The sequence below is a fragment of the Trichosurus vulpecula genome, chromosome 2 (assembly GCF_011100635.1).
Source record: "Trichosurus vulpecula isolate mTriVul1 chromosome 2, mTriVul1.pri, whole genome shotgun sequence".
Classification (NCBI taxonomy): domain Eukaryota; kingdom Metazoa; phylum Chordata; class Mammalia; order Diprotodontia; family Phalangeridae; genus Trichosurus; species Trichosurus vulpecula.
In genome coordinates this window covers 243,392,419-243,403,836 of record NC_050574.1, presented here as the reverse complement: position 1 = coordinate 243,403,836, position 11,418 = coordinate 243,392,419, and positions in this window count along the sequence as shown.

Below are 11,418 nucleotides of genomic sequence, written 5' to 3'. Positions count from 1 at the left end.
ATGGTCTAACATATAGTCATTACAGAGATCATGTCCACACAGCAATTCAGCCAAATGCATTTCCAAATTATCTTACATAGAAAATCATTCTTTTTATTACCTTTGGCATTTTATACTAACCGCATCTAAAATTAGGCATAGAGTTATCCAACATGGATCAATTACTTTCAATTACAGAAATAATAATAATAATAGTCAACATTAAATTAGTGTTTACCATATGCCAGAAACCTTGTTAAGAACTCAATCATTGTCATTTGATCCTCATAACAACCCAGAGAAGTGGGTGCTAATCCTATCCCCTTAACAAATTAGGGAACTGAAGTAGGCAGAGGTGAAGTAATTTGCTTAAGGTCACAGAGCTAATAAAAGTCTTAAGGACATGCACCAAATATAGTTTGCATTAGGTTCTGATTTATCACAATTATCCTATTCAGTTTCAGAACAAAATTCTGTTTCATTTTCAAAGATTTGTGAAGTCACTCCCAGCTACCCATAACTTTTTTTACATTGCCTTTTAAATTGCCAGGAAAGCCAAATCAATTTCTTTTGTATTCGTAACCTAGTCATATCCACACATCTTTCCTAGAGGCTTTTCAGTTTCAACCCTGGGTGAAAGATAGGGATAGGCCCTGAGAAGCCTTTGGGATCTCCCAGCTTTGGAGCTCAGGAGATTTGAACTAATAGCATTTCTCCTTTAGAATTAAGCACTAAAAGTTGTAAATGACCTCAATTAATTGTAATAATGTTACCTTTTTGGGGGTTTCTAAGAGCTTACAAATTCATGGTTTTGTTTTAATATTCTTTAGTGACTTTACTTCTAGTTTACCCTAAAGTATAGTTCTTTTATATAAGGCTTATACTTCAGCCTTTCCAAAAAGATGTTCCTAGTTCCTTATTCTTAGTCATCTCTCCCCCTCCCATCATTGTGAATATTATTGACAAAATTATCCCAATTATTCCTATTATCCACAGCAATATCTCGGTCCAGACAACAATGGTGGCTGGCTAGGCAATCCCCCTTGCCATAACTTAATTAAATTTTACTTTTTTTAAGTTGCTCCCTGATCTAAACACATTTTCTTTGACTCTTTTCATTGCCAGGAGAGTGTTATTAACAGGAAGTTCTTAGGTACCAAGTAAATTTAAACTCAGAACTGCAGACATTTTTTTTCCTTCTCTGTCAATATGGCCCTTTCTGTGACAATAAAAGCACTCACAAAGCTCACAGTTTCCCAGTACAGCTTGAACAGGAGCCAGGACTGCTTGAGCAGGTATAGGCTTGAAAAGGAGCCAAAGGGAGTGAGAGCTGTTTGGGTAGGGGCCAAGATTTCCTGAGTTTTTGGCTTAGATTTCTCCTCTTTATCTTTCACAGTCTTATTCTTACTTTCCCTTATCAGAAATTCTACTAAGTGGGACCCCCAAATTCATTAAAATACTTCAACATTCTTTAAGCTTTTGCTAAATGCCTTTTCAGACAGGACAAAGAGAAGGGGATGAGTTCCTGATTCAGCACTTGCCTTAAACATGCTTACCTGGATAGAATTAACAATCTTCAAACCACTTTCCTAACTTGAAATCCTTCCCTCCAGATTGGGAAAAGAGAATTTAAGCTTAATCTGCAAACCTCCAAAATCTACTAAAGTGTTTTTAGCAATCACTAAAATTTAGAAATTTACAGTATGGATAGTACATTCCGCTTAAAAATTTGTTCACTAATTCATTTATGATGACACAAATTTCTAGAAATCAGGAAATCATTTTCCTTTCTTTGATCTCTGTATATCTATCTATCTCTGTAACCCCCATGTGACCAGATCACAACAATGCAATAAAGCAGAAAACTTTAGTGAACATAATTTTCTAAAATGTGTAGTTTGAAAGTTTTTTCTTCTGGACGAATTCAGGACCCATTTAGATTTTTATATATTTTAGTGTAATTTGAGAGCTGCATCTTTTAGTTGCCCCCTCCATTCAGGCCAATAAGAACTTCCTTCAGGGGATGTTCTTAACAACATGCTTTTTCCCTCTTCCCAGTCCTAAAGAAATTATTCCAGGGTGGTTGTGTTGAGAATCCTTCTTTATTTTACTGTTAAAAGAACTCATCATTTGCTTAAAGGGAGTATCCCTTCCCTAGTAAGGTGGGAATAAACTTTATCTTAGCTCAGAAAAAATTTAGATGGGGGGGATGTTTGACACATAAAGTTTCCCATAAAGCTGAAAGACCTTCCTGGGGTCTATATCCTGTCTTGACCTGGTTGGATTTTTGCCGAAAACTGTGATATCTGCAATAACTGGAAAAAAAACAAAAACAAAAACAAAAACAAAGGCTAGAGCTTCCAAGAATGTAAATTTATTGGCAAGGCATGCAGTTACCCAAGAAATTGTGATCAAACCCCTTCCGAAAGGCATTTGTCCCTGAATACAGGGGGAGACAGATTTTTATGTACTAAAAGAAGACAATTAGCACATAAACTGGGATTCAAGATTATGTAGTCTGATTTCTAATTCAAGGTAAAATTTAGGACTTTCTAAATTGGGAGGGTGGTGGGTGAACAGGTAGACATCTCAGATGTGAAACAGGATGTCATGGAATTCCTACGATTAGGAAACAGGTGGAATTTATAGGAAAATGAGACTTAGGACTCAAAATGGAGTCAGTTTTACACAATGGAGTTAGCTTTGTTCACATAAATTCTCACAATTCTTTCAATGCTTATTCCCTCCTTCTTATTGAAAGTGGGATTTTAACTGAGAAGTGATGGCAAAAAAATTACAACCATTCATAATTTAGTCATTCTGGCCCCGAATATCTTATGTGGTGACATAATATATGTAAATGTTAGGATGTTAAATCTCTATACACCTAGAATTTTCCTGAACCAAAAAGCAAATCATTTGGAAAAAGTGATGCATGAGATCTCTGCATTACTACAATAATTAAGTAGGGAAATAATATTTTGCACATTTTCAAGATTCTATCTTCATCACTTTGAATTATGGTATAGTATAGGGTATAATGCATAGCTCCTTGCTTCCTCTCCATTTTTTCTTCTTTTTCTTTTCTTCCTCCCTTCCTCCCTTCCTTCCTTCCTTCCTTCCTTCCTTCCTTCCTTCCTTCCTTCCTTCCTTTCTTTCTTTCTTTCTTTCTTTCTTTCTTTCTTTCTTTCTTTCTTTCTTTCTTCCTTTCTTCCTTTCTTCCCTTCTTCCCTTATATTAGTAATCCTGGGACTTCCTTTAGAAGGACTTATTGCTGGATAAGTGAAGTGGCTCTTCATTGTGAAAGAAGAAATCACAACTCTGGCTGAAGCAGCAGCATTTTTTTTCTTAAAGAAATGTGCTTCTTCAATGATATATTTAACAACAGTCAAATGATTTCAACAAACCTCTGTATTCTCCTCCTTAAAATGATCACCAAATTAATCATAAATAAATCTTTCAATTTTAGTGTTTTGATGCAATGGTAATTTTTAATCTTAATGTTATCATTTCAGTCTACAATAATGATGGCCATATCAATTACTACTACTACTACTACTACTACTACAACTACTACTACTACTACTACTACTACTACTACTTCTTCTTCTTCTTTAGCAAGCATTTATACAGTGCTTTAATATTTAAAAAAAAAACTTTTTAAATGTTATTCAATTTAGTCAAATTAGACCTTTGATAGGGTAGAAATAAATTTGTCATAATAAAATATATCCATTTATTTTAAAATTATATTTTAACCCTTATTTCCAAAGATGGAAAATATATTAAATGATATCTATCTATCTATCTATCTATCTATCTATCTATCTCATTGTTCTTTTAAGCCCAAGCTGCAATTTCAAATTAATGGCAGCTCTGAAACACATATTTCTATATGTATGCAGTTGTATATATGTGCATATATACACATATGTATGTATATACATAGATACATATGTAGATACATATGCATATATACATGCATTTATATACATGTCTTACTTTGTGCTGGACAGTATGTTAATTACTGCAAATACACATACCCATGCATCACATACACATACATAAAATTACACATTTGTATGGGTGTGTAAATATCTATATCTATTTTTTCCAAGAGAAAGAATCTCTACAATCAATGAGGTTATATTTTGATATCTGAAGAAACAAATAGAAAAGCAGTGACCAAGAAAGGGAATTTTGTTCTAGGGAGATGGAAAAGGTGGGTGGAGCTGTCCAAGTAGATGGTTGAATGGCTTGATGACATGTGAAATGAAGGATAGTCTTCGATTTAGGACAAGATGAAGATATTGTGGAATAATCTGTACCCATTCAGCATTACTCAACTGGGTTGGTCTCTAGAGTTGGAGCTCTAGGAAGTCAGATGTGATTCTGAAAGACTCTACTGTACAGATACAGTACTTAGCTGCAGGATATAAGGTGCTGGTACAAGGGGTGAGGAATAGAACAATGACAGCAGGTAAGATGGAACTTCATCTTATAAACCATATAATTATCTTGTGCATCATCAGATTATTTTACTGTGATGCTTGTATACCATTGAACTTTTTACTGAGCTGTGTAGCAAACATCATCCAAGGTGAGAGATACACACAACACTGTAAATTACGAAAGACATTTCATCTAAAGGTAGAAATGACCTCAGAGACTATCTACTGTAGCCCAAGTTCTTTACTACATAGACAAGGCCCAGGCCCTAAAGGGCCCTAAGGTCACAAAACTAGTAAGTGTCAGTAACCGGGTTTGAACAACAGAGATATTTCAACGAAAATATTCAGTTCCAATGATCCCTAATGTGAATATCCCAAGTCACCCCAAATCCCAGATATAAAAGATCTTCTTCCAGGCTCTCTAACAGCCCTTATCTTTGCTAGCTAAAACAAATTGTGATTTACTATCAATATGTAAGCTGCATTAAGTATTCTAACTTCCTAGACTAAATGAATAGGTGTGGAATGTATTCAGGGAATAGCAAATGTTGCCATCAAATTAATTATTCTGACCTTGAAGTAGATGGGGAATCAGGCATAGGGCAATGGAAGTGTTATCAGCCATAATTGTAAAGAATAAACAAATATCTTTGTTATAGAACGATGACTTTATTCCCATTAAACAAATAAATAATAAGACAGAGTGTTCGATTACATTAAAACAAATTTTGTACAGGAAAATCAATATAATCAAAATAAATTGAAAAAAACCCTGGGAAATCCATCCACAAAATATGATGGATACAGACTTACTTCACAATATATTAGGAGTTGTTAAATTTTTACAAGGTTCTTATCCTTAAATAAATAAATTTTTAAAAGATTTACAGTTTTCAAAGACAAAGAGTAAAATGTTAACAAATCATTCAAAAAATCAATTTCTCTCAGTATCACAGAAATGCAAATTAAAGAACTTTGAAGTACCACATAATTATAAAGTTACTAAAATTAATTAAAAACAGTAAAATGCATTGATGGAAGGGAAGAATGTAGCTTTGGAATAAACTTATATGTAAATTCATTCATATTTGATGAGATTTTGAACCCGTGTGCTCTCTTTAAAAAGTAATCTAGTAGTATAAAGTAAAAGTTTAAAAAATCATGATACCTGATTTTCCTATAATTCCTTTGTTGTCAATAAACTGTGACCATAGTGAAATCAATAAGAACACAAAGATGATATCTATATAAGATTATGATGGTAGTAATATTTGTCATTTCAAAAATATTAAAGGAATATGTATGTCCAACATAGCAAACCATTTAATGTATCATGACACATTCATTTGAAAGAATATAAAAATGTAAATAAGATCTACAAGTATGATCAATTCTTTATGAATCAAAAAAATTATAAAAGGAGGGGCAATGAAAAAAGCAGAAATAGAAAAAACCTTACATATTATGATATAGCCATATAAAAGTGAAAACAAATGGGTATCAGCACACAAAGAAACCTCATGGAAAAATAGAAGAAATAACCAAAAAGTTGTGATATTTAATGAGTTTAAAATAATTCATTTAATGTAAATATCAGCATTGCAAGTATAATTGACTGTTTATCATTACTATTTTATAATAAGCCACTTATAAAATATTACATTTAATGATTCACCTCCTATTTTAGTATTTAGCACTCAGTAGATACTCAATGAATATTTCAGTTGATATAATATACATCTATTTGCCTTGTCAAACACAACTATCCCTGAAAGTTGAGTGATATGCAACCATCCTGACTGTCCCCTCCTCTCTTAATCTAACAATGACTTTATTACAATGACAGAATTCACTCTAATAATTTTGTTTACCTTTGCCCATTTCCCTGTTTCCTAAGGGTACACTATCTGTTCTCTTGAATAGCAGGGTGGTGCAGTGTCTAGAACTCTGAACAATGTCTGAGCTCATATCTAATCTCAGACACTTAATAGGTATGTGACCCTGGGCAAGGCCCTTAACCTCTGCCTTTTCAGTTTCCACAACTGTGAATTGGGGATTATAACAAACCTACCTTGCAGACTTGTTGTGAGGGTAATATGAAATAAGATTTGTTAAGAGTTTAGCACATTGCTTACATATAGTTAACACTACATAAACACTGTTATTTTTCTGTTTAAAACATTTAAAACCTCATGCATACCTTCAATAGCTTTAAATCAAATTAAATTTAAATTAATTAAATAAAAAGAAATTATTGTTAGTTTTGTCTGAAAGGAAAAATATAGCATTTAATCTTTTATACAATTCCTTAGCAATCTGGAATATGACACCAAGTGTAAAATGGCTATGGATATTTAATCAGTCCCTCTCTGTTTAAATTAATAATCCTTATGCTTGTTTTCAAATCTTTAAAATTGAAGTTGTATTTATTCTACAAAATTGAAATCCTTAGATAAAGGTTACTAAGTGCAGTATAGTACATTTTTAATCATCCTTGTTAATAGAGGGTCATTGGTGACGTGGATTAACCAAAAATAATTATTTTGGCTTTGGGATACATTATAAGGGTTTTTTTTGAAAGGGACATTTAAGTTTCTAATTGTTTTATACTAAAGCTGGTAACCAAATTGCTGTATTTTACCAACCCTCAAGTCAAACACCAAGTCGTGGTCATGGGAAGGATGCCCAGGAATAGAAGTAACACATTGTAAACAGAAGTAACATATTGTCTTTGAGAATTACCCAAGTACTGTGAATTTAAATGACTTGCCCAGGGTCACGAAAATATTTTGTGCTTATATCATGCATATTTTCAAGTCTACTTATCCTTCACTATGCAATTATATTTTGTGTTAAGGTGTGCGTAAGTATGTATATACACACATGTATATGTAAATATATACTTTACTACATTGCATATCTAAATTCTGGCCTACTGAATGGAATAAATTACTGGATCATTCTTTTAGTTGGAAGTTGATTAGAATCAAAGCAATCACCACAGATTTCTATTAGATAAGAGTAGCTCCAAAGCTTAAAATAATTTTCATAGCATTATTTATTTGATAGAATGAACTCTAAAAAAAAGATGAGGCTGAGTAATGATGAGAGAGGGAAGTTCTGAAAGGGGTAACTCCCCTTCTTTGACCAATGTTGCAAAAGCTATGTAGAGAAAGGTACATGCAATACTGGAACAAATGGAGATTGATGCTGTATGTCTGGGGTAAACTATGACTTTACGAATGCCTGAAAAATGGAAGGAGTATGGGGGGAAGGACTAGTGTCAAGGAAAGTGTATTGAAAATATCACTGGGCTCAAAAGGTCACAACAGAAGAGACAGGAAAATCTTGACTGATACTTTGCAGAGCAAGGCCTGTGGAGTATGGGACTGAGAAGAGTTTGATTAGTATTAGAGAAAGTGGATGATTTTCCCCAAGGAATGTCATCTGTTATTTGAGGAGCTGAGGAAAGTATTTTCTGTAGCAATAGTCATTAACCAGCCTCTCACAAGCTATCTTCTGCCCGAGGGTCCACTGCTTTTCTGCCATAACTCATTGAATCAACAGTATAGCTTGCTTTGTATTTTCTACCTGATGTGAATAAGGTAAAGTCTCCATTGTTGACTTAACCTAGATGAGCACCAAAGACTCCCAAGACACCTAACATGCTTCATCCTTCTCTTGAAAGTTCCAGTCAAGGACCTAATTATTGTCATTACTGCCTCCAGCTCCTACTATCTGTATTGGCTTTTTACCTTTACCACCAATCCTCACAGATGCTAATACCCAAGTTCGTCCCATGTAAGAATAAGAGCTAGTCTTGTCTGGTGGCAGCATGACATCTGAGCCCTGTCAAGCCACCTCAAGTATTTGAATATGATACAATGAGTAGCAAAGTTGTTTTTAAACATCTTAAAGAAAGCCTTCAAACTGTTTTAAGGGAGAAAAGTAAATTCAGTGCCTCTCCTCAGGATTATTCTGCTATTATGATACTACATATCAGAAAGAAGAGGCTGTAGCCTCAAGAAATAAGAAGGGATTGCTGTTAATTAAAATCCTGGAGTTTCCTATTAGAAGAAAATAATTTGGTTATGGAGGAGGGGGCAAGAGTCTTCTGGAATAATATTTTATAGTAATTCATCCATATATAATACTTTAAGAGGTTAAAATGCTTTTTATCATTATCTTCATTTCCTAGAACTAAGATGGCTACAACTAGTGAGTAGCAGAGTTGTGACTGAATCCAAGGGCTCTCTTCATTCTAAGTTCAGTGCTTTTTCTAAAGCTCACCTCCTCTCTGTTCCTTTTCTTCCACCTGTCTTTCCTCCTAACTCCTAGATTTCTTAAGATCTTAACCATATAATTTAATCCTTCCTGAAGAAGACATATAAAGTACCTTTTTCCTGTTCTGTTACCATAACAAGAAAGTGTTTATAAAAGTAACAACACTTTGGTTGATAAGGAGATGTTGGTTCTACAAATTTCACCTCATCTTATTGGTTGGAAAACAGACTAGAAGGGCAAAAAAGAGATGGAAATCTTTTTTTTAAAACCTTGTAAGAGGTTTGGGTTGGGTTATCTAAGCTGTCACTAAAGAAATATATTGCTTATTTTTAGTTCCTATCCTTGGGTTTATTTTAATCAGAGCATATAATTGGGTCCCATGGTGTAAATGTTGCTGCCCAGATTAGGAACTACTAGAATGGGAAATAAACCAAGTGGAGGAAACCCAAGAAATATTTATTCTCATTGAAAGAACAGAACCTCCAAAGTCCCAAGTCCTATTTAGCCAAAAGTTTCTCAGTGGAGTCACTAATGATCTAGTTGAAAGGAAATCACACAGTCTATGCAGTTTAGTAAAAGGTGACTTAATGGCTTAACTCTGCAATAGAAACATTTTCTTGGGAAATCAAGATACCTGGCTATTAACCTGAATCTCTATAAGATGAGATATGGTTTCAAAGACCAATTCAGGCAGGTCAGTGGAAACAATAATGCAAAGAAAATAAGTTTGACTCTTTTCAATATAGGTGATGAATCAAATGTTTCAGTGATGGATGCTTATCTGAATATCCATTAAAATATTTAAATAGTCTTCACACCTTAAACTTTTAATACTTGACTCTTTCTAAAAGTTACTAGTTGGAAAAAGTTCTCTTATAATTTCCTATAGGTAGATATTTTTTCTTGTGAATTGATATGCATATATTATTTTAATATTATTTAAAATATATGAAATCAAGACAAGAATATATTAAACTCATTTCAAGAAGACTTGAAAAGAGCAAAGGAATGTGATTGAAAAAAATATTTATTAGGTGCCTTTCACTTTAGGAAACAGTAGAATATTTGTAATATATAGACAAGAGGATATATTATTTTAAAGTGATTTAAAATTAGAAAATAAGATCAACAAATATGTAATATTAAGCTTATTTTAAGATGACTTGAAGTATGAAGGAATTGGATTCATCAAACATATTTTAAGTGCCTAATACATGTAAGGAACTCTCGAAAACACATGTATAGACAAATGAGAAAGAAACTTAACTTCCATCTACTGAAATATAATGACAAACACAGGAATTGCCAGAAAGGGCCATATCTGTGATCAAGCCAGTATTCTATTTCCAAAATAGGCTCCAAGAATATGCTGTTGGAAAGTGTTATTTTCCTCTATGATTCTTTTAGAATATTTATCCAAATCCCATGGGATCTATTTACATTCCCTTCTATATCTTTATTTGGGCTTGTAAGTTCCATAAACATTACATGATGCCTCTAGCAGCATATACTAAAAATTCAATATACCTGTGATATCAAGGATATGGGTATTCCCTCTAATAAGCCACACTTCAATTTTATTTGTATTTCTCAAACTTATATTTTCCCTGATGTTTTATGTCTCCCCATAAATCCTCCATAGAAAATCTTCCAAAGGAATACAGAAGGGAGGAAGGAGGTCATATTCGTATTTTAACATTCGACTGGTACCAGCAGAGTAAATGGTTTTTCCATCTGTTATCTTTCACACATGGTACATTAATACTATCCAAGATGATATTTCTCATTATGGATACTAGGTCTATCTAATTGCAATTCCAAAGGATATGTTGTTTCTGTAACTGCTAAAGCATCCTTTCAGATGGAAGACAGGTGGAACAGGCATAAAAGAGTTGGAATCCTCTCATCTCATCATTTTAGACTTTGACATTCATGGAGAAATGTTCAAATTCATTCCTAGCCTTTACTTTTTTTCTAACCAGTGCTCCAATTCTTTCAGTCATCATCAAATGGTGGCCACATTATTTTCTAACCATTTCCATCACCCTTTTCTGAACTTTAATTCGAGATCAAGTTCTTTCTCCATTACACTAGTGCCATAAAATTAATTAGATCCCTTCTGCCTTTATTTAGATTTCTCTGCCAGTGGTGTTTAGTGTCACCCACACTTTTGAAGTTTCCTGTTTATTCCTTATACCAAAAACAGTTTTAAAGCTGTTTAATTCAACCAGCTATAGCCCTGCCTCCCAAAGAACCACACACTTTATACTTCACCACTCGGTGAGTGCCCATGCAATTCTGTTCATTTCTTGTCTCTGTCAATTTGTTACAAAATATCCCTCCAGGATATCAAGTATAATTTTTTAATGTTGTATTTAATGTGGAACTTTGTCAAAAGCTTTTTGATTGTCAAAGTGGATTTCACTGACCACTTCCCTTTTATCCTTTTTGTCTACATTTCTATATCCACCCTCTCTGAACTGCAGAAATAATAAATAACTCACATTTATAGAAGGTTTTATGGCTTATAAAGCACTTTCCTTACAACAAATATAAGAAAAGTAATGTCACTCATAATTTCCCCTTTCAGCAACCATATTCCCTTTCCCCAATATGCTACTTTTATTTAAGTGCTAAATGAGCTTAACATATATTATAGATCCCACAAGCCAACCTGGTTCAGAAATGACTTATTATTCAATAA